This window comes from Notamacropus eugenii, chromosome 1 (genome assembly GCF_028372415.1).
Source record: "Notamacropus eugenii isolate mMacEug1 chromosome 1, mMacEug1.pri_v2, whole genome shotgun sequence".
Classification (NCBI taxonomy): Eukaryota; Metazoa; Chordata; class Mammalia; order Diprotodontia; family Macropodidae; genus Notamacropus; species Notamacropus eugenii.
In genome coordinates, this window is record NC_092872.1 from 410098348 (window position 1) to 410122333 (window position 23986).

The window sequence follows — 23986 nt, forward strand, 5'->3', positions numbered from 1 at the left end:
CTGTAGAGATTCTTATGCGCAGTTCAGCTGCCTGACCACAAATCCCAAATTTGAGTTTGACCCTTATACCTATTCTACCTTACAACTCCCACAACTACTACCTCATCCCAAACTATCTCAAGAGGCTACTGGTCTCTCCACTTCCAGAGAGAAAAGGGAGATTCATGTTTAAATTATACATATCTGAGCATGAGAATTTGTGATATTGTAACTTTTATAGTCTGATATTAAAATTATGACAGGAATCCAAAATGAACTCATTTACACAAAGTAATCCTAATGCCTATGCATATAAGCAATGACAGATAAGTTTTTTGTTTTTCCACTCTTCTGACCTATTTTAATCGTGTCAAACAGTTGATGCTCACATCATGCATTGGTATAGTATAAAGTATTGGCCCTGCAATCTGGGACTTGGGCTTGAATCTCAGTCATTCTACTTACTACTTATATATGACTCTGGCTTAGTCACTTAATCTCTCTGGGCATCAATTTCTTCATCTATAAAATAAGGAAGTTGAACTAAATGACTTTCAAGGCCCCTACCGATTCTAAGGTCATGTGCCATCTTGACTGTCTTCCTCTGGGTATTTTCAAACCTTTCAATGTCATACTTAAAAGAAGGAAATCAGAACTGAACAGAGTACTACAAATGAGGTTTGAATAGGATAGTTTGCAATTAGCCTGATTAACTCCGTAGTACTGGATATACTTTCAGAATACTGGACCACAACACTAAATCTAGTCCCTGCTAAGATATCATTCAAATAACTTGCTACATATGAGGCTCCTCCATCTAGTACTTGTAAAACTGATTTTTAAATTCCTAGTAGAAGAAATTACCTTTATTTATACTGAATTTCGCTTTATTAAATGTGGTTCAGTTATCCAGTCTGCCATGGTTGTATGTGGATCTAAGTTCTTCCATTCTATATATCTGCAATGGCGCCATTACAAAACCTGATGTGCTTGTTTGTCATTTATGCCTTTTTACCCACTGTACTAGAGACATTCTTCCAAGGTGAGTGACATGGAGTCATTAAGGATTGCTTTTAGGGTCCAGAGAGCAAACAGTTTCAAATCCACTTAAACTATGCTACTATTTAGTTCACATTTCCCCATATTATAAACAAGAAAGAATATTAAGTCTTTTCTCAGTGATTTTGTGGGGAAAAGCTGATTTAATGGCTAATTCTATTAAGATTTAACAGGGAAAAGTATTTTGTGAGTTGAAAAAAAACTGCATAACAAGGTATATTAGTAAGGTGTTTTATAGTGAGGGTGTTAATAGTGTTATAGTGAGCTATTATAGTGAGGTTATATGGGTGTTATAATGAGGTAACAGTTTACACGAAAAAGATCTGTATGTTTTAGATCTGAAAGGTCACTGTAGAGGCCAAAAATGTAACGTGATCTTAAGCAATGTTGACACTGGCACAATGTAGGTTTATCTCAAAGAAAAAAAATTCAGCAAATAGTAGAGCAAATCATATAAAAAATTTAGGGATACCTAGTTCAACTAGACCATCCTTATAGAATTTATAAATGAAACCAGAAGGACAAGACATGATGTGCAAAAAATTTGACCTATTCTTATCAGTGACAGTGCAACCATCAAATCTGTACTCTATTACATTAATACTCAATGTTTTACAAGACAAAGAAGAAATGTTACTTCAGACGATGCAAAGCGGGACAACAGCTAGAGCACGCACACACACACAAAAAAAACAACCAAGAGAGAAGAAATCTATGCTGTTATACAACTGAAAGGAAGACAGAGATTAATTTTTGAGATGTCTGAAAGAAAATTTTCCAAAAGAATAAGCAAGACGGGATATGGGCGTTTATCTGAGAAGATATATGAGAGCTGTAATTCATTTGCTCACTTTATCAAAGATACGCTTGATGAAAATATTATAGAGGTACAATAAGGATTCACAGACAACTTTTACAAAAGACCACATCTTTAGTTCCACAACTGTCTACAGAAAATGGTTCACGATTACAACATATGTATGTTTATATATGTATACTCATACACATATAACAAAATGCGGCCTTAAAATTTCTTTTCTAACAAACTTTCACCCTTGAATATAGTCAGTTATGCTATAATGACTCTTTTGAAAATGCAAATTTGTTCCAATCCAATTGATACATTAGGAAACAATTTGAAAACTTAAATTTTGAGTTTACTTATGTAAGACTTCATCTTAGAATTAAAATAAGAACACAAAAAATTATCAGTTCACAATAACTCACAAACTGCAATCCTGCCAAAATCCACTTTCAAAAGCAAACTTATTTTTCATCATAAAATGCCATATTTACATCATAGCTTTTGTTACAACAGGAGTTGTAGGTAAAGGAGAGTTTAGGCAGCCCTCTCAGTTTAGTAGAGATGGGTGCCAGCCAAGCAACAGCAAAAGACACCATCATTATTTACTGTAGTATTTATATTCTTACCCATTACATATGCATAAAACTGTACTACCATTCTTATTGAGTTCCTATCTTTTTCCTAGTATGTCGCTAATGAAGTTTTTGAGTGTTGTTTCCCTAAACCCAATTTTCCATAAGCCCTGTGTTATTTATTGCAAGATTTTGCATAGTATAATGATATTGAGGCATTTATGTTGTTATAGCAGAACTGAATGTATCAAAATTAACAAGATTATTCAATAAAGTTGACCAGAAAGATAACTTGTATGATTTCTGATTGTTAACAAGGAAATAGTGTTCATTAGTGTCATAGAGGATACCCTAAACAAAATCGAAATTGAAGTGAGATTCTCTAGGTTTCTGGCTATAGATAACACTGTACAGACTACAAAAAGCACTGAAATACTTAAGAGCTTCTTCAGTGGTATAATCACTCAAAAGACCCAGTTAATACACACTGGAAAAATTAAGTATATCAAGAATGCATATTGCCCCAGATTATGACATCCAGAGGGCTAGGCATCCTCCTCAGTTAGTCCAACTATATCTTGAAAGGCATAAGAGATGAACAGACTGGAATAGGAAGAGGGCAGTCTAGAATGGATTTGGAAAAACTGTACAGCATTTTCAATAATCCTAAATTTCTCCATTTGAGAAAAATCTAAATTACAGGTGATTCAAAGGGCAATGGAAACAACTGATGTTTATAATGTTTAAAATGTATTATCATACTTAAGCCTCACAAAAACTACAAGGTAGAGACCACAGCTATTATCCCAATTGTATAGATTAAGAAACAGGATCAGAGAAGTAACATACCAAGGATTACACAACTACTTGCAGATTCCAGCCCAGGTCCAGACCTCCAATACAGCCTTCTAGCATCCTGACCCTGCTACTTGTCTGAAAGACCAAAGGTGTGTGTAAGGAAGTGACATTACCAAGGACTTGCAGATAATAAGTGCTACAGATGACATCAAGGACAGGTGCAACAGGAAAAAAAGAGGAGCTAGTCATTTAAAGAGAAAAAGATGGATAGCCTGAATGCTGCTTTGGAATCCACAAAAATAGAAGAGTCTTCATAAAAAGACATAAAGAATAACAAACCAGGCTAAGGAAGACCAGATCTGCTCTGGTGCAGGGAGTAAGTAATCACCCTGATGTAGTGCAGGGAAAACCCACACTGATGTGACTGATACCAGATCCATTAAACAAGGGTCCAGAAGGAGGTGATGCGAGGTATTAGTCCTAATATAGCCTGGGATGTTCAGACCCTTTCTGTAGTCATCTGCACAATTCTGGGTACTACATTTCAAGAGTAATGTTGAGAAACTAATGTGCATCCGGAGGAAGGGACCAAGGATGCTACAGCAACAGGAAACTGTGCTACATGAGATCAGCTGAATGAACTAGGGAGTCTTAAAGGGGAGATAAGTAGCTGTGCTATGGAAGGAGATTAGATATGTTCTGTTTGGCCTCAGGAAGCATAATTAGAAGCAATGGGTACAAGTTGGGGGATGCAAATTTTAGTTTGATATGAGGAAAAACATTTCACCACATATACCTAACCAAAAGTGGAATGTGCCACCTCAGAAAGCAATGGTTTCCCCATGAGATATCTTGAAGTAGAATAGAAGTAGATGGATGGCTACCTCTCAGGGATACTGTAAAAGGGACTTTGAGTTCAGACACATGTGGAACTAGATTACCTAAGAGATCCTTTCCAACAGACAATATACAGTGTCTACCATGTTACAATATATTAAAGATCTCCCTCAAGAGCCTTTTAGGTATCTCTGTCCCTGAAATAAATAGCCCCATACTGTTGTGTCCTGAGTGTGTGTACCTATTTGTTATGGTCTGCCAGCAACCTCCATTTGTTGTCTGTAGGAATTAATCAATGCTGGCAGCACACTTACATATAGCAACACTCTTCATTCTTCCCCTTGTCCCTTACAATTATCCTTTATCCCATTTTCTGCTTCTAATCTACTATAGCCTATGAAAGTAGATAACTGAGCTTGAGAAATATGCCTACAATAGTATTAATGAGGAAGGACTTAAGGTGGTCACCTCAGAGCAAAGTGCTGGGATCCAATGCTTGCTTTGTATGTCTGTGGACCCTTTTCTACTTCATCTCTGGTATTTAGCCTGATCCCAGACAAGTGGGAGATTGCTAGCCTTATTTTTGCTTATTAAGTTAACTTTTATTCTTTGAAACAAAGATTGTATGATCTTGCAACAAGTCATTTGGACACTCACCTCTTTCAATTTTGACTACTAACCCTAATTCATATCCTTTATCTTGACTGAGCCATTTTAATGGCCATTTTCCCACAACCTCCATTTGACTATATATAAAACTGTCTGCCCTCCAGCTACTGCTCTGAACATAAAAAACATCCATTGCCTTCTTATGTCTTAGGTTTTCCTCTCTATGTAACCACAGCACATGGGCAGCTAGGTGGTGTAGTGGATAGAGCACCAGTGCAGGAGTCAAGAGGACCTGAGTTCAAATCTCACCTCAGACACTTGACACTCAGTAGCTGTGTGACCTTGGGTAAGTCACTTCACCCCAATTGCCTCATCCTAGGTCATATCTAGTCATCCTGGTGAATATCTGGTCACTGGATCCAGATGAATCTGGAGGAGAAGTGAGGCTGGTGACCTGCACAGCCCTCCCTCACTCAAAACAAAGTCAAGTACAAGTCATGCCAATATTGCTCTGATGGCATGGTCTTCTTTGGCAACGAAGGATGAACACATACAATCATAGCACAAGCCAAGTGCAGCAGAAAGGGAACAACATGAATTCAGAAAATCTGGATTCAAATTTTGACCCTGTGACTTTACTACTATGATGTGAGGAAAAGAAGAAAGTTAACTGCCTTATCCAGGTCTGTTTCCTCCTGTTAAAATAGAAATTGAACCAGATCATATCTAATATTCCTTCTAGCTTCCACATGGTATAATTAGACTTCTATAAATCAAAGTGGAAAGAGGGCTTCACCAAAAGAGACTCATCAATACCAAGCAATCTGACCACGCATTGCCCACATGTTGTACTCTTCAAGCTACTATCAGAAGCACAAACCCTATCAGTCCAAATCCAGCCCATATTTTCTGACTCCTATCAAACCTAATTATATATTTTTTTCAGGGTGTGTATGTGTTTTTCCTTGCAAAAACACATCATTTCAGGGACATGACCCACATTCAAAGAAAGACTATATTGAGAACAAAACCAGAATTATAATTTGTTCAGATACTTGTCACTGAAAACCCTCAAAAGCTACCCTTTTTCAACTTCCTTAAGGACTCAATTATACTCATCTCTACCAAACTCTGCCATTACAAAATCAGAATTGAAAGAGAAAGCAGGTCAGATAGTTTAACCTATAACTAAACACAAATCTCCTCCATGAGTCTCTTCCTGAAGACCTCCATCACTCTTGAAGCTATCAACATTCATACATATAAATGCTAATATCCTGACTATTGCTGTTCATCCGTACAACTTCTCCCTGAACACGTTAGTCTGCTCTCTAATCAGAATCTCCCATTCTTCCAATTTACCCATACCACCATACTCTTAAACCTTTCTCTTCACCCTCGGCATGACCTCTAAATCTTCCTTCCAGTCTTTTAAGCCCTTTAGAAAGAGATGCTAAGTTAGCATCTAGCATTCTTCAATATGTTCAAGTCATTAGGCCTAGATAAATTCTAGCCCTTAAGTACTGAAAGAAATTATGATTGAATGAAGAGGTACCCCATAGACAAGTTGTGGAGATGGACAAATAGAGTTTCAGTTTTCAAAAAGGGGAAAATTTGCTGTTCAAGAAAATTCGGCTTAGCAGTACTACTTCTGGGATGATGTAATAACCACATTTTAGGTCTCTTCTAATGGTAACCTGTCTTGCTTCCCACTTAATCATAAAACATGAAACAAGACTCTTCTAAAACATAATTTTTATTCTTGCTTCCTTTGAAAACTGGAGTTCTCGTATTCTATTGAGCTTGGAAAAACAAATCATTCCCTGCTATTTCAAATTTTTTTTATTCTATTGTTCCAAAGCCCATACTAACTATATTGTTTAATGATTAAATGTCCAGATTATCTATCTCCCCTACCACAGTTCAGATTATCTCTCACCTACTCACATTCTCCTGTCTTGTAAAATTTAAAATTAATAATAAATGCTCATATTCATATAGCTCTTCATGGCTTACAAAGCACTTTATTCACAACTACGTTAGGTTGTTCTGCCTGGCATTTCTCCTAATTCTCTTTCATTCTGCAAAGAGCTTATAAGGTAATAGGATTTAGTGCCAAAAGATTAACTAGTATAACCTCCTTATTTTACAATGGACAAATGAGGCCCAGAGAAGACAAGTGACTTAGCCATGCTTAAAGTATCAGAGCTAGGAATTCAAGCCTAGATCCTCTACCTTTTTCACTCTACCAGTTCAACCCTCAACTTCTGTGGTAAGAACACTTCCTCCTTCCTTAATGTTTTCTGCATCCTGAGATTTCTAAGATTTCCCAGATCAGACAGAGGCATATTCTTACCTTAATATCTTCCATTCTCAACTTCCTCAATTCAATACTCCCTCTTTCACATGACGACAATTCCTCAGGTTTGATTACCTTATACCAGCACAAATATTTCAAAATTTAGAAGCAACCAAACATACAGTTCAAGTAGTGAACTTGGAAATTTCAGGTGCCTGATACTTAACTCTTTGTCTCTTCCCATATCAATGGACAAAGCCTATTACTATATCTTTCAACTGAAAAAGGGATTAGAAAAATACTGCCTGCATACAAAAGAGTAAAACCAGCGAGTAGAAATCACATGATGGCAGCTTAGAGCTTAATATGAGACCCTCCTAACAATTAGAATAACACAGAAGTGTTATGAATTATCTTGGAGAGGTGAGGATTCACCACCTCTGGAGAGTTTCAAGCAGAGGGCAGATGAGCAACCATTTGTCAGGGAGGTTATTATTAAGATTAATAAAGGGTTGGACTTATAATTCTCCATTTAGCTCCCTGATCTCTTCAGTAAATTCTCTTTTAAAAAGGCTCAATCAAATCATCTTGTCTATTGGTTATTTAATTTGTCTCTTTGTCCAGTATATTACAATGTCAATCAGCTCAAAATCAATTCCACTAAAATCATTCTATACAACCTATAAAACACACTCCCACACCCTGAAACACACCCACGTTCAATTTTACAATTTAAATGAAATGAGGATATCCTACCTTATATTTTTAAAAGGAAAAGGGATAACTAAGTTCCCTTGAAGTTGTAGGCTTCTAAAGCTCATACATAGAGCCGTAAATGGTCAAGCATTATACAAACAGCAGTAATTGTTAATATTAATAAAAGACTCTTCAGGAGATAAAGATAAAATAAGAGTCCCTGCCTATGAAGCTAATATCTAGTGGAAGAGATCAAGACAGAAATAACTACAAAATAATTTACAATATAACAACTAGAAGAATGGTACCTCCGAGTTACCTTGGGAATTGAAAGGTAAAGATATGGCTTCTGTCTCACAATGAAAACTCATGGAAGGTTAGCAGGAGGTGGCATTTGAACTGGACCTTGAAGGAAGGTTCAAGTTTCAACAAGTCAAACTGTCAGGGTGAGCAGAGAAGCCCATGGAAAATCAGTCCTACAAGAAACCTTTAGGACCACCGACTCCACCCTTGCCCAAACTCTGCTCCATGCCAGGGAAGGGGCTTGCGATATTTCCCATAAAGATGGAATGACGTATTTCTTTTTTCATCTCAGGCAGAACACGTTTCCCCAAGATTTCCTCAAGCCCCCGATTCATGGGCTCATACTTTACTCGGCTTGGTCTCAGCGCTTCCCCTCCCTTCCTGCCCTCCTTCTCTACTCCAGCCACAGGGCACCCCTCGGCGGCCCCCGCCCCGGCTCTGCGTCCTTCTCGCTTCTCCCCATCCCCCCTCTTCCCAGCCAGGTGTCCGGCTCCCACCGTCCACCGCCCCCATCCCCGCCTGCTCCTCCACCCTGTCCGTGCCCTGCTCCCACCCTCGCTCTCCTGCGCCCCCGCCCCCGGCGGGTCCCGGACACCCCCGTGCGCCCCCTCCCCCTTTCTCCTGCGTCTCGCGGCCGTGACAGCGGGGCTCCCCCTCCCCCATTACCGGGCGCCCGGAGGCCGAGGCTGCGGCGGAGGCTGCGCGGGGCTGGGCCCGCGGGAGGACCATGTTCCGGCTCCGAGGCTGCGGCTGCGTCTGTGAGGGAGACACAAGAGGAGACACGGGCTCAGGAGGGGCGCAGCCGCCGCGCCCCGTCCGGACCCGGAGCCTCCCGAGGTTTGGCCGGTGCCTCACCTGCCCGGCGGCCTCCTGTCTGTTATTGTGGCTCGGGAAGGGGGAGGGAGGGAGAACCCCGGCAAGCACTTCCGGCTCCGCCGCCGCGCCGCTTCCTTTTCCGTCGCTGCCCAGGACCACTTCCGGGGCAAAATTGCGTGGGGTGCCATGTTAGGAGTGGCGCCGTGAGGATAAGCCGAAAACACCATGTTGTGTGTGGTGGATGTGGGCGTTAAATTGTCGGGGAAAGGAAATTAGTGTGGGGTAGCCTTGGGGTGCCCTACTGGGCCAGCTGCTGACACACTGTGACACTTTGGCGGGGGCACCTTCCCTCATTGAGCCTCAGTTTTCCGCACCTGTAAAACGGAGAACGACTTGGCATAGATGGAATCGACCCGAGGTGATGAAAAAGAACCCTTCTAAGGAGACCGATCGAGACGTGAGTGCTTGTCCCATCATTTCCTTCTTCTCCTCCCTAAAATGAGGGGGTGGACTTCAGGAACTATAAGGCCCTTTCAGCTGTGTCCTGTGATTTCTTTAATCAGTCAACATTTATTAAGCTCCAGCTGTGTGCCAGCCATTGAAAAAAGCGCAGGATTTTGTCAGTGCGACAGAGACCTTCATGGAAGCCTCAACGTAGGTTGAGGAAGGACCTGGGATATCCTTTGTTCTAGCTCAGACCATCTTCTCCCCTGGGCCTCAGTTTCCCCATCAGTAAAAGGAGAGAATTGGACTAGATAAATACCAAGTTCCCCTTTGTTTCTAAATCCCTTGATTTTGTAAACCCGTTCCCTCTGGAGGCAACTCATTGCACTTGAGGACAATTAAAATTGTTTAAAAGTCTTTCTATGGTACATCCCCTCACCAGTATTCTTGCGTGCTAAACCTTTTCTATATATTTTCTAAAATATGGCAACCAAAATTTCCCCCCTAATTCTGTGAAATTTTCACAGGATCTATACCTAGAAAGAGCCTTAGATTTCATCTACCCCACTCCCTACTTGGAGAGTAAACCTATGAGTAGGAATTGTTTCATTCTTAGATGATTAATAAATACTCATTGGTTGATATATTCAAGTGTGATTTGCCTTGCCTAAGGTCAGACTAGTCAATAACAGGATTGTGATTTGAACCCAGATCCACTGATTTCTCTTCTACTGTTTTTTCCTGCCTTATAAATGCTCAATGATTTATTGGGCACACTGCTTTTATTTCTCTGAATTACTCCATACACAATAACTCTATTCTCTGAATTTATAAATGACTTTGAATTTGTATGCCTCAGGTTCTTAAGCAGAAGATCACCATATTCCTGGTTGTATTGTGGATGACTTTGAGAATAGAGAGTTTGAAGGAAAACAGGAAACTAGGGAAAAGTTTTTACAGCATGTTTCTATGATGAGAAATCCTCATTTCTCAAAGATATAGGAAACTGAAGCAAACTTATAAAAATAAGAGCTATTCACCAATTGATAAATGGTCAAAGAACTTGAACAGGCAGTTTTCAGAAGAATAAATCAAAGCTATCAATAGTCATGTGAAAAAATACTCTAAATCACTATTGATGAGGAAAATGCAAATTAAAGTAACATATACTACCTCACACCTATCAGATTGGACAACATAATAGAAAAGGAAAATGACAGATGGTGGAGGGGATGTGGAAAAATTGGAACAATAATGCATGGTTAGTGGAGTGGTGAACCAGTTCAACCATTCTGGAGAACGATGTAGAATTTACAGTTTAGTCCAGAGAGCTCTAAAACTGCATACTCTTTGACTCACCAATATCACTACTAGGTTTGTATCTCAAAGTGATCATAGAAAAAGGGAAATTAATGTATTTGTACAAAAAGATGCAGCTCTTTTTATGATGGGAAAGAATTAGAAATCAGAGGGGTGCCCATCAATAAGGGAGTGGTCAAACAAGCTGTGGTATATGATTGTGATGGAATATTATTGCACTATAAAAAGTGACAAGCAAGATGGTTTCAGAAAAACCTGGGAAGACATATACATTGAAGCAAAGTGAAGTGAACAAAACCAGGAGAATATCACACAAAGGAACAGCAACAGGATAATTAATTTACCTACTCCGATGAAGGCATTGCTCCAAGATAATTCCAGAAAATTCATGATGAAAAATGCCTAGCGGGGGAAAGCTTGGGGATGATGTTGTTCTCTGCATTGTTATTGTGTATAGATTTTTGTTACTATGATGGATTTGACTTTCAAGTATCTGAATAAATGTTTTGGTTCTGCCTTCCATGTGGAGAGTCTGTGGTATTTTGTGATTCAGAATTGCCCTGGGATACTCATGGCTGCTTAGGCGCTATGAATATTGTATTCGTTCTACAGGGGAAGCAGGAATTAAGAAGCAGGGAAGCACTCTGCTCTGCTCAGAGAGAGAGGCGACTGGGATAAAATTATATCTATCTGATCCCTTAAATATAATTTTTTAGGGTATATAAATTTTAGGTTCATGCTAACCATCTGATAGCCATTTCTTAAAGAGGAATTCTTAAAAAGGCCCCAAGCTTTATATTCACAGATGAACCCCTTTCCCACCAAAGACCAATTTCACAATGAACTTATAACAAATAACAAAGAATTCCGTTTATCCAAGTCAATAGTATATCTCCATATATGGCTACTTTTGTGACAGGGCAGCTAGGTGGCACAGTGGATAGAGCACCAGTGCAGGAGTCAAGAGGACCTGAGTTCAAATCTCACCTCAGACACTTGACACTCCCTAGCTGTGTGACCTTGGGTAAGTCACTTCACCCCAATTGCCTCATCCTAGGTCATATCTAGTCATCCTGGTGAATATCTGGTCACTGGATTCAGATGGCTCTGGAGGAGAAGTGAGGCTGGTGACCTGCACAGCCCTCCTTCACTCAAGAAAAAACAAAGCCAAGTGCAAACCATGTCATTATTTCCCTGATGGCATGGCCTTCAGCAGCGAAGGTCGAACACACCTACTTTTGTGACAAATGAAAAGTTCAAGAGACTCAGTTTCAGGGTAATTAATAATTTTATTAAATATGGCTAGTGAATAAAAGGATGGTCATTTCATTTTCATAAACCAAAGAAGCATCTTGGGGGCCTCTGAATGCTTAAGAAGCCTTTGGAAAAGGTAATGTACCTGAGGGTGGAAATCAACTCAGACTGGTTAACAATTAGGGGGTAAACATATTAATGAGGAAGTAAGCAAAAAGTCTTCAGCTCCCCCTGCAGAGAGTGTGGGGAATTCAGCTGCTTCCAGCAATATGGGCAAAAGAATCCATCTTCAACCCCTTCATTTGTTAGGTCACCCAAAATTCTAATGGAAGGTCCCAAGGATGGACAGGGGCTTATTTCCTAAAGGTAAGATCTTGTTTACACTGTATTCTGTTTGTAAGGTCTCCTAGTTAGGTGGAGTCCAACCAATCAAAAAGCATGTACCTGAAGGATTTCAGTAATCTCATCCATAAGAGATGTCCTTCAAATTCTACTTGAATAACCCTACAAGGGGCAGATTTCTTAATGAGGAAATAGAAAAGGGAAAATGTTCATCTCAATTAATAAATGGTTATTAATATAAGAGAGAAATAATCATTTTTTTCACTTTCTCTGATTTCTTTTTGCTATTGGCTTAGATAAATGGGTTTCTTTTCTAGATCTGATATTCTGTCATCTATTTCCAAATCCAGTACTGTTTCTATACTTTCATATTTTGAGATCTATGTATATTTATTGAATTAACGAATGAACTCCCAGCTTTGTTACTTACTGTGGGGGACTGCTGGCATCCCCACATGGCTCAGTGAAAGCAGTGAAGAAGAAAGACACATGGGCAGGCAAGAGAAGATAGGGCAACTCCATTTGTTGATCCGAGGGTCAGGGTATTTAAAGACAGAAACTGCAAGTCTACATGACAATCTACTCATCTCCTGTCCTAGTAATTTGGCCAGTCTTATTGTCTTAAAGAATGTTAACCTAAAGGGCATTGTCTGTTTTACATATCCGTTGTATTCTGTAGTTCTCTTGTTTATCTCATGGAGACAACACATCCAGGGAGGCTTGGAGAGCAATTCTGGATGATAATGAGCACAGTCTCAGAGAACAGGTTTTCCCCGAAGTTCTATCCTGAACTTGCCACCATACTCCATCCTAGCCCTCAACAACTTACCACTCATATGACCTTGTACAAGTCACTTCAGCTCACTAGACCTGTTTTCTCATATGTAAAATGCAACCTCTAACATCTCTTCTGAATTTAAATTTTATAGGAACAAACTTCCTTTACATCTGTATCTATTCTCCCATTCCTTCAACTCACTGACTTGGCTTCTCCCACATGTCACTGCATCCTTGATATTGCTTGACCTCTATGACCTCTTCCAGAATTTCCCTTTGCCACCTTTACCCAACTTCTCATTTAAAGTTCATTCTATTAAAATCTTTCATGGTACATAGATCAAGGTGGCTATTGTGTACTGGTCATCTGTTCATTCTCCCTCTATTCCCAAGGAATTTCACACCTGAATCACTGTCTTCCTCCCTTCCCCAACTCCTATCTCTATATCAGGAGCATTCAGCATTTATGCTGATATTCCCTCATACACACTAATCTCCCAAATTACTCAGTCTTCTCAAAACCCACAGCCTTCTACCATGTACAGGAAATGGCTTTATCTTGGATCTCAACACTAGCCACAAATAATCTGCTTCCTTGATCAAAATCTCTAAAATTCACTAATAATATCCTATCATTCTGTTGTTCTCTGTGCCTTAGTCTTGTTAAATCCGTTCACTCTTTTCAAATCATTGAGTATTAAGTATATATACTGTGTGCCAAGCACGAGGTCACAAATACAAAAAAGAAATGATCCCTACTCAAATAAGCTTATATTCTAATAAGAACAAAAACATTTAAAAATATATATAATATAAATATGAGATAGATACAAACAAGTAGTTAAATACAAGGTATGATCTGAAAGAAGTCACTGATTGGCAGATCACGAGACGTGTAGCACTAACATGATATTAACAATGCCTACCGCAGCCATGAATATCCTGGCACAATTCTGAATCACAAAATACCATAGAATCTCCACATGGAAGACAAAACCAAAATATTTGTTCAGACTCCAGAAAGCTAAATCCATCATAGTAGCAAAAATCTATACATAATAACAATGCAGAGGACGAGACTATCCCCAAGTCTTTCCCTTCTAGACTTCCTACAAACCAGTTCCCTTAAACAAATCACAAGCAGGCTCCCTTAAACAAAATCACAAACAAGCTCTCTTACTCATACTAGCCAGCTGCCTGCTTGTTCGAATTCTCTAACTCTGACTGTCCTCTAACTAATTTCCTCTCCGCTCTGCTCTAGCTCCACCTCTTCTTGTTCCACTCCTTCTTGTTTCAACTATTCAGCAAGCTCCTTCCACCACAGGCTCCAAGTGACTCAGACATCCATATACCCAGGCAGGTCACATGGGCCTATTAATGGATGGGAAAGATCTTCCCATTAAGAAGCAAAATTACATTAACAAAAAGCAAAAATATATTATCAATACAAGAGACTTCATGCAGAAGGTGGTATCTGAGCTGCATCTTTAAGGAAATGAAGGAATCTGAGACAGAGGTGAGGAAGGAGTGCATTTCAAGGATGGGAGACTACCAATACTATGGCACAGAGATAGGAGTTTTGAGTATCATGAGGAACAGAGAGAAGGCCAGATCTCCACTCCAGAGGGGAGAGTAATGTCTACTGAAGTTGGGAAAGTAGGTTGGGGCAGGTTATGCAGGCCTTTAAAAACTAAGCAAAGTAGTTTATATTTCCTAAAGAAAATTGTTATGGCAACAGTGTATAGAATGAACTGGAGATATTTGGGACTGAAGGAGAGAAGAGAAGGTTCAGAATAGCTTCTGTGAAAGGTGATATAGAGAATTAGTTAGAAACCTCCAAGTCCTATACATCATTGTATTTTCTCAAGATTGCACTAACTTCACTTTCCTCCCTTCTTAATCTTCACCTTGCTTTTTATCAATTCAACTCTATACTGTCCCCCCTCCTCCTCTTTCTTCTAATCCCGGGTCAAATTCCAAATTCTTTAATTATTCCCACCATCTACTGTATCTGTTTCTACATATATATTGTTGAATATGGCTGGGGAAAATATTAATCAAAATAGCTAATTGATTGCACTACAGATCTGCTTTTGAATGTCAACTAGGTTCTCATCCCACCAAGACAATGCTTTTAGTTCTACGTAATCAATCGTCTGTGTTCATCCTTCATTCTCGAAGAGGATCATGACATCAGGAAAATGGTGACATTACTTGCAGCTGATTTTGATTTGAGGGAGGGAGGGCTGTACAAGGTCACCAGAGTCACTTTTTCTTCCAGAGCTATCTGGATCCAGTGGCTAGATATTTATCAGGATGACTGGAGATGGCCCAGGATGTAATGGGAGAACCTTTTAGGCCAAGGTCTTTTTAGCTTCTCATTTAGAGTGAGGTAATGTCCATTTGGTGAATAGACCTCTTTAAGAAAGTAGTCAAGGGATGGCCCTTTTAATAAAAAAAAAAAAAATCAAACTGGGAGGGGAAGACCCCCAGGGTTCTTGGCCAAAAGAGAAACTGTTACTATTTACTAGTTATATTGATTTGATTGTCTATCCCTCTCCCTAAGCACAGTAGCTGTTACAAACATTTTCTTTTCTCCTGAAGTCTCCCAAATATGCCCCTTCTTGAACCCTCTCAGCTAAGGTTATTACTTCTTATTTTACTGAGAAAATTAAGAGCATTTACTGTATATTCCTTTCTCCTTTTCTTCATCTCAAACCCTCATTCATCACCCTACATTCTGTTGTCCTTTTTTCCATTTACTAGAGTAATGAGATGACTTTTCTTTCCCTAGTTAACCCCTTTACATGAGCCCTTGATCTCATGATTCCCCACTACCATTCCCTTAACTTTAGTTTTTCCCTTTCTACTGGCTTTTTCTCTACTGCTTTTAAAATCTCCTCATCCTTGAAAAACTTTCACTAGACTTTTTTGTCTCCTCTATCATCCTATGTCTCTTCTTTCTCAAATTCTCTTTTTCTCTTTTTTTATTTTTCTAAAACTTAAATACACAATAAGAAAAAGAAACATATAAACTTTAATACTGAAACTTAAATACAAAATAAGAAAGAAAAAAGTGTCCGTGTACCACAAAACATGAGAAGATTCAAAATAAAGCAATAAACTTCCATTTCAAGAAAGCCTATAAATAGATACTACACATTGTATTGAGAGTTATCCTATCTTTTCTTTGCTTCCCTGTAAGTTTTCTTTTGTTCTCTGTTATTTACTTTTTACCGTGTTCTTTTCCCCTTCTCCCCCCACCTCCCCTGCCAAGAAGGCTACAATTAAGCTTGGATATGTTTATATATAGATATGGATGTATACATACACATATACATATACACATACATACATATATAAATACATACATAAATATATACTTTCCCTAACATATTCTACTCCTGATCTTGATCTTTGTTTTATGATTGTGCATATCTCTTATTTCCTATCCTTCCTGACTCCTCCACTTCACTTCTACCCACTACTTTGCTCTTTTTAAAAAATTAATTTATTTTTAGTTTTCAATATTCATTTCCACAGGATTTTGAGTTCCAAATTTTCTCCCCATCTCTCCCCTCCCCCTATCCCAAGACACGGCTTATTCTGATTACCCCTTCCCCCAATCTGCCCTCCATTCTATCACACCCCTCCCTTCCCTTATCCCCATCTCTTTTATTTTCTTGTAGGGCAAAATAGATTTCTATACCCCATTACCTGTATTTCTTATTTCCCAGTTGCATGTAAAAACAATTTTTAACATTTGTTTTTAAAACTTTGAATTCCAAACTTTTCTCCCTTTCTCCCTTCTCATCCCCACTGAGAAGGCAAGCAATTTAATATCAGTTATATATGCGTAGTTATCAAAAGACTTTCATAAAAGTCATGTTGTGAAAGACTGTATTTCCCTCCTTCCTATACTGCTGCCTATTTATTCTATCTCTCTTTGATCTTGTCCCTCCCCAAAAGTGTTTACTTCTAATTACTCCCTCCTCCCATTCACCCTCTCTTCTATCATTCCCCCACACCCTACTTATCCCCTTCTCCCTTACTTTGTAAGTGTAAGATAGTGTAAGATAGATTTTCATACCAAATTGAGTGTGCATGCTATTCCTTTCTTAAGCCAAATGTGATGAGAGTAAGCTTCACTTTTTCCTTCTCACCCCCCTTTTTCCCCTCCATTGAAAAAGCTTTTTCTTGCCTCTTTTGTGAGAGATAATTTGCCCCATTCCATTTCTCCCTTTCTCCTCCCAATATATTCCTCTCTCATCCCTTAATTTTATTTTTTTAGATATCATCCCTTCCTATTCAACTCACCCTGTGCTCTTTGTCTATATGTACATAATCCCTCCAACTACCCAAGTACTGAGAAAAGTCTCAAGGGTTACAAATATGATCTTTCCATGTAGGAATGTAAACAGTTCAACTTTAGTAAGTCCCTTATGATTTCTCTTTCCTATTTATGTCTTCATGCTTCTCTTGATTCTTGTGTTTGAAAGTCAAATTTTCTATTCAGCTCTGGTCTTTTCATCAAGAATGCTTGAAAGTCCTCTGTTTCATTGAGTGATCACTTTTTCCCTTGAAGTATTATGTCCAGTTTTGCTGGCTAGTTGACTCTTTATTTTAATCCCAGCTCCTTTGACTTATGGAATATTTTATTCTAAGCCCTTCAATCCCTTAATGCAGAAGCTGCTAAATCTTGTGTTATTCTGATTGTATTTCCACAATACTTGAATTGTTTCTTTCTGGCTGCCTGCAATATTCTCTCCTTGACCTGGGAACTCTGGAATTTGGCTACAATATTCCTGAGAGTTTTTCTTTTCAGATCTGTTTCAGGAGGTGATTGATGAATTCTTTCAATATTTATTTTACCCTCTTGTTCTAGAGTATCAGGACAGTTTTCCTTGATAATTTCATGAAAGATGATGTCTAGGCTCTTTTTTTTGATCATGGCTTTCAGGTAGTCCCATAATTTTTAAATTATCTCTCCTGGACCTGTTTTCCAGGTCAGTTGTTTTTCCAATGAGGTATTTCACATTGTCTGCTATTGTTTTATAATTTCTTGATTTTTCATAACGTCATTAGCTTCCATCTGCTCCATTCTAATCTTTAAGGAATTATTTTCTTCAGTGAGCTTTTGGATCTCCTTTTCCATCTGGTCAATTCTTCTTTTTAAAGCATTCTTCTCCTCCTTGGCTTTTTGGATCTCTTTTGCATTTGGGTTAGTCTATTTTTTAAAGTGTTATTTTCTTTAGCATTTTTGGGGTCTCCTTTAGCAAGCAGCTGACTAGTTTTTCATAATTTTCTTGCATCACTCTCATTTATCTTCCCAATTTTTGCTCTACTTCTCTTACTTGATTTTCAAAATCCTTTTTGAGCTTTTCCATGGCCTGAGACCAATCCATATTTTTCTGGGAGGCTTTGGATGGAGGAGCTTTGACTTTGTTTTCTTCTTTTTGCATATTTTGATCTTCCTTGTCACCAAAGTAAGATTCTATAATCTGATTCTTTTTCCAGTTTTTGCTCATTTCCCCAGCCATTTACTTGACTTCTGAGCTCTTTGTCAAGGGTAGTTCTCTGCTTCTAGTGGGGGTGGGGAGTGTACTTTTGGCTGCTTGACTCCTCCACAATCTGTGGACCTAGAGCTCCAGAAACAGTAGCTTCAGCTGCCCCTGTTGCTGCTGTGGCTACCATGGGTTCCTCAGCTCCCTCCCACATCCCCTGATCTGGTACTGGGACTGGACCACTCCACTTTCCTACACTGGTCCCAAGGCTTTTCCCACTGACCTCCAATTTGTCCTCAGTATTTTGGGGTCATAAAGTCTGGAAACCACCACAGATGTGAGAGATTCAGTCTCCCCAAGGCCTGCTCAGGTCCCCTCTGTGTACTCTGGGCCCTTTGACTGTGCTCTGCTCCCAGTGTGGTGTGATAGACAGTTCCCAGAGACCTTGCAGTCTGTCTTGGGCTGGAGATTTGCTTCACTCTCATTCTGTAGGTTCTGCAGCTCCAGAATTTGTTTAGAGCTATTTTTTTTAGATATTTGACTGGGCTTGGGAGCAGAGCACCTACCTGCCTCCTACCCTGCCTCCAAGGATCCCTTTCTTATCAATTCCCTTTTATCTAAACACTTTTTTGTACCCTCCTTAATCTATTCCCTTGCCTACCTTATCATCTCCCCACTCCCTACCCTCTTAGCATTTTATTTCTTTCTGAATTTAGAAGACTTAGATACTCTTCTACATACATGTGTCTTGTTCCCTCTTGAACCCATTTCCAATGAAAGTAGGTTTCCAGAACAGCCCTCTTCCCCCATCTAATTCCCCTGTGTGGGTTCTTCTTCTCTTACCTAATTTATATAAGATAATTACTCATTTTAGCTGTTCCTAAACAGTTTTACTTTTTGAAGTTATATCATATTCAGGTCTACCCCAATCTTTCTTACAAACTACCCAACTACTAATACCAATCTTAGATTTACATTTTACATGCATAAAAGATAAACAGTCTGTCCTTGTTGAGTCCTTTGTAACTAGTCTTTAGTATATAGCTTATATTTCTCTTGGTTCTTGTATGTCAAATCTTCTAGTAAGTCCAGACTTCTTTTTAACAACACCCTGAAAGTCTGACAATTCACTAACTGTCCTTTTTTTGTCATTCACCGTTACGCTTAGCTTTGCTGGGTATGATATTTTCAGCCAGAATTCCAGTTCTTTTGCTCTTTGATATACAGTGTTCCAAGATCTACAGTCTTTAAATACTGCTGCTGGTTGGTCTTATGTGATTTTAATTGTGGTATCACCATATTTAAATTTTTTCTTGTTGCTCATAATATTTTTTCCTTGAGCTGGCAGTTTCAAAATTTGACTATAAATATTCCTATGGGTTTTCCTCATTGGACCTCTGTCAGGTAGTGATTTTTCTGTTTCTGCTTTCTCTTGTTCTAATGCTTCAGGACAATTTTCTTAAATTATCTGTTGTATTGTTGTATCAAGATTCTTTTTTTTATCATAGCTTTCAGGTAGTCCAATTATTCAGGCAAGTTCCTAAAAAAAAGTTGTGTACAGTCATTATTTCTACTTATTTACCTCTCACTAATTCTTTGACTCTATTGATTTAAGCTTATGAGCTCATTACTTAGGTGAAAAGGCTCTCTCCAAAACAATACTATGAGCTTTTAATTGTCTAATCTGGTTTCCTCCGCCCCCCCCCCCCCCCCCCAGTTCTTGTCTTTCTTGGCATCTCAGTGGCATTAGACACTATTGACTAGCTTTCCTTCCATTATTCCTTCTTCTCTGGGTTTTTGTGGCACTACTGTCTCTTGATTCTCTCCCTACCTGTCTGACAGGTCCTTCTCAGTCTTTTTTCATACACTATCATCCCTATAATACTTCCTAATTTTTATTGTACCCTAAGAGTCTATCTTGTATCATCCCCCCACACCCCTCTCTCTTTCTCACATATATGCTTGGGGTAGACACCCCCCTAACTCATCAATGGGTTTGAGACCCCTTGGTTACTCTCAACCTAGTCTGACCCATTTGCCAAATGGTTTACTGGGGTGTGACTGTTGTGCATGCTACAACTTCTTGAGTCATAAGTGAAAATTGAGTGGAAAAGGTGGACACCAAAGGTGGAAAGCAGCCCTGAAAAGTTCTCAGCAGCCATCACACCAGAGGTACAGGTCCTCCCTGAACAAAAAACCCCATTGTAGACCACGGACTGTATACCTCAGGTTGAAGTCAATCCATTCTTAGCTGAACTTCCAACTAAAGAAGTTTTGAGTGCCATTAGGCTCCTCTCATGTGGCAAAGCACTTGGTGCTGATTCTGTTCCAGCTGAGATTTACAAGGTAGGGAGTCCATTGCTCATACTAAAGCTCACTGAAATTTTCTAGGTTATATGGCAAGAGGAGGTTATTCCCCAGGAGTTCAAGGATGCCTCCATTGTCCATCTCTATAAAGGTAAAGGAAATAAATTGTTCTGTGACAATCACAGGGCGTGGGGTGAGGGCTCTCTTTCTTAGTCATTACTGTCAAGATTCTCACTAGAATCCTCCTTATAGGCTCCTTTCACCTGGAAGATGGTATACCTGAGAGCCAGGGTAGCTTCAGAAAGGCTGAGGAACAGTTGATATGGTGTTTGCTGCCTGACAGCTCCAGGAGAAATGCCAGGAGCAGAACAGAGATCTGTACACAACATTTGTGGATCTGACCAAGACCATTGATACTGCTAGTCATGAGGGCTTATGGAAAATTATGTCAAAATATGGTTTCCCAGGGAAATTCATCAGTAATGTATGTCAATTTCATGATGATATACTTGCCAGGGTTCTGGATAGTGGACAATGCTCTCATGCCTTCTCAATCACCAGTGGAGTGAAATAGGGCTGTGTACTTTCTCCCAAGCTTTTTGACATGATGTTTCCAGCCATCTTGTCAAATGCTTTCAGTGAAGATGAACATGGCATCAAAGTCAACTACTGTATTGATGGTAAATTCTGGAGTGTTGGCGCGTGATATTCTGTTTGCAGATGATTGTGTACTCAATGCAGCCTCTGAAGCTGAGATGCAACAAAATTTGGATCAATTCTCTGCCTGTGCTAATTTTGGCTTCACAATTAACACCAAGAAAACACAGGTGCTCCATCACCCACCACCACACCATCCATACATGGAACCATCAGTTACAGCAAATGGAGAAGTTTTGAATGCTGTGGATAAGTTTACTTACCTTGGTAGTGTACTTTCTAGGGATGTACACGTTGATAATGAGGTTGATGCACACATACATAGCCAGAGCTAGCTCAGTGTTTGGGAGGCTCCAAAGGAAAGTATAAGAGAGAAGAGGTATTAGACTGACTACCAGACTGAAGGTCTACAAAACCTTTGTGCTGACCTCATTGTTGTATACCTGTGAAATATGGACAGTCTACCGGTGTCATGCTAAGAAATAGAATTGCTTTCATTTGAACTGTCTTAGGAAGATTCTGAAGATCACCTGGCAGGATAAGGTAGCAGACACTGAGGTCTTACTCGAACTAAACTGCCAAGTCATTCAAACTATGCTTCAGAGAGTGCAGCTCCAATGGGTTGGTCACATTGTTCAAATGCAAAACATACATTTGCCTAAAAGACCATTTTATGGAGAACTCGCATGGGACAGGAGATACATGGAGGCCAGAAGAAGTGATACAAGGACACTCAAGGTCTCTCTCAAGAACTTTGATTGTGTGACATGGGAGACACTGGCACAGGATCACTCAGCATGGTGTGCCCACATCAGAAAAGGTGCTGTGCTCTGTGAACAAAGCAGAATTGAAATGTCTCAAAGGAAAAGCAGGTTGCACAAATTCAGAGTATCTACCCTAAATGTTCACATGGACTATCCGTGCCTAATCTGTAGTAGAGCATTCGAGCTCATATTGGTCTGATCAGCCACAGTCAGACACATTGAAACTTGACTTTATCATAGTGATGTCATTTTGGTCCTCTTTGAGAAGGACAACAACCAAGCAACTAATCACACACACACACATTTCATCAGTTCTCATTGGCTTAATTATACTTCTATGTAGATAACTCACAGATTTACATATTATACCTTTCTTTCTCTTGAGAACCAGTCCTTCATCATGAGCTGTCTTTTGGAAATTTCAACCTATATGACATCTTAAATGTAATATGTTTACAATAGAAGTGATTATCTTTTCCTCAAAACCCATTCCATTTCCAAACTTCGGTGTTTCCATAGAAAACATATTCTTCCTGTCTTTCATATTTGTAACCTTAGCATTATCCTCAATTCCTCACTCTCTCTTACCCCACATATCTAATGCTTTGCCAAATCCTGCGGCTACTGACTCCATGGCATCTCTTTCATTGTAGCTATTCTCTCTTCTGACATAGCTACCACCTTAGTTCAGGCCCTTGTTGACTCTTGTAGCAACATGAATTTGAAGTCTGTCTCTTCCTTCTTGGGACTAATACTTTATTTACTATACCACCCCTCTGCTGTTAGCCACGTAAAGAGCTTTATTTTTCAGCTCTTATTTTGTTATTATGCACTATTTCTGTTTGTGTCTTATTCTTGTACTAGACTTAGGGCAGGGATTTTATCTTACATAAGTTTATCTGCCCTAAACACTTAGTACAGTGCATTGTACACAGTAGGTATTTAATAAATATTTGTTGAATGAGTGAATAGATAATGTATTGTTAATTCTATTTTGCCCCATAAAATGTCTTAAGTATCTAGTAATTCAATTTTAGGACATGCAATATTTAAACTAGACACCAGGTGGTGGATTATGTCAAGATATGCCAACATTTGTTTCTTGAGGAAGATGACAGATATTTTTATCCCCATTTCTAGTAGAAATAGGAAAAAATGGGACAATCATAGCACAATAGTGAAAAGAATAGGAACTGGAAGACCACTTAGTCAAACCCATTAACTTTGAAGATTAAACTGAAGTCCACAGAGGTGGTATGATTTGCCCAAGACATTATAATTATTAAATAGCTGAGCCAAGTTTTGAATCTCCATCCTTTAAGTCCAAATTCGGCATTCTTTCTATCATACCTCCCTATGACTGGAGTTGGGGAGCTCCTCCCAGAACATCCATTTAAAGACAGTGCCCAGACCTGCTATCCCTTTATTTTCCACCATGCTAGACTCTCCTGAACCTCTTTGGATGCCCTACCTTCTCTTATTTCCTTTCAACTTCCTATTGTGTGTTGTCTTTCCTATTAGAATATGTTTCTTAAGGAAAGGAACTGGGTTTTTTTTTTACTTGTATTTGTATTCCTTGCCCTTTGCACAGTGCCTGGCAGATAGTAAGTGCTTAATAAATTGTTTGTAAATTGTCTGACTATAAAGTGCAAAATCCCAATTCTTTTAGCTATCATATCTAGACATATACCCAACCTCTTTGCTAGATCTTTTACATCTAATAATAACACTAATAGTAGCTTTAATTTCTATATCACTTTTATAGCTAAAAAATGCTCCTCTCACAAACAATAAGGAAATTAGAAAATATGTTATTCTCATTTTACAGAAAAGGAAATTGAGTA

General features: G+C 39.1%; 1 protein-coding gene and 1 long non-coding RNA gene across 5 annotated transcripts in view; one reads left to right on the forward strand and one right to left on the reverse strand.

Annotated features, from left to right (window-relative positions):
- The window catches only part of FBXO38 (F-box protein 38), a 119206-nt gene extending 110304 nt beyond the window's left edge, over positions 1-8902 (reverse strand). For 3 of the 4 annotated variants that reach the window (XM_072631030.1, XM_072631028.1, XM_072631026.1), the window contains exons 1-2: positions 8813-8902; positions 8624-8713 (exon numbers count right to left, since the gene is read on the reverse strand). The gene's annotated coding sequence lies outside the window, so the exon portion shown is untranslated. Of the gene's footprint in view, positions 1-7973; positions 8060-8623; positions 8714-8812 lie in introns of all 4 variants that reach the window. The other variant, XM_072631027.1, reaches the window with a different exon arrangement.
- Positions 8868-23986, forward strand: part of LOC140518690 (uncharacterized) — a 96782-nt gene continuing 81663 nt past the window's right edge. The window contains exon 1 of the long non-coding RNA XR_011971989.1: positions 8868-9230. This is a non-coding gene — a long non-coding RNA (uncharacterized lncRNA). The remainder of the gene's footprint in view (positions 9231-23986) is intronic.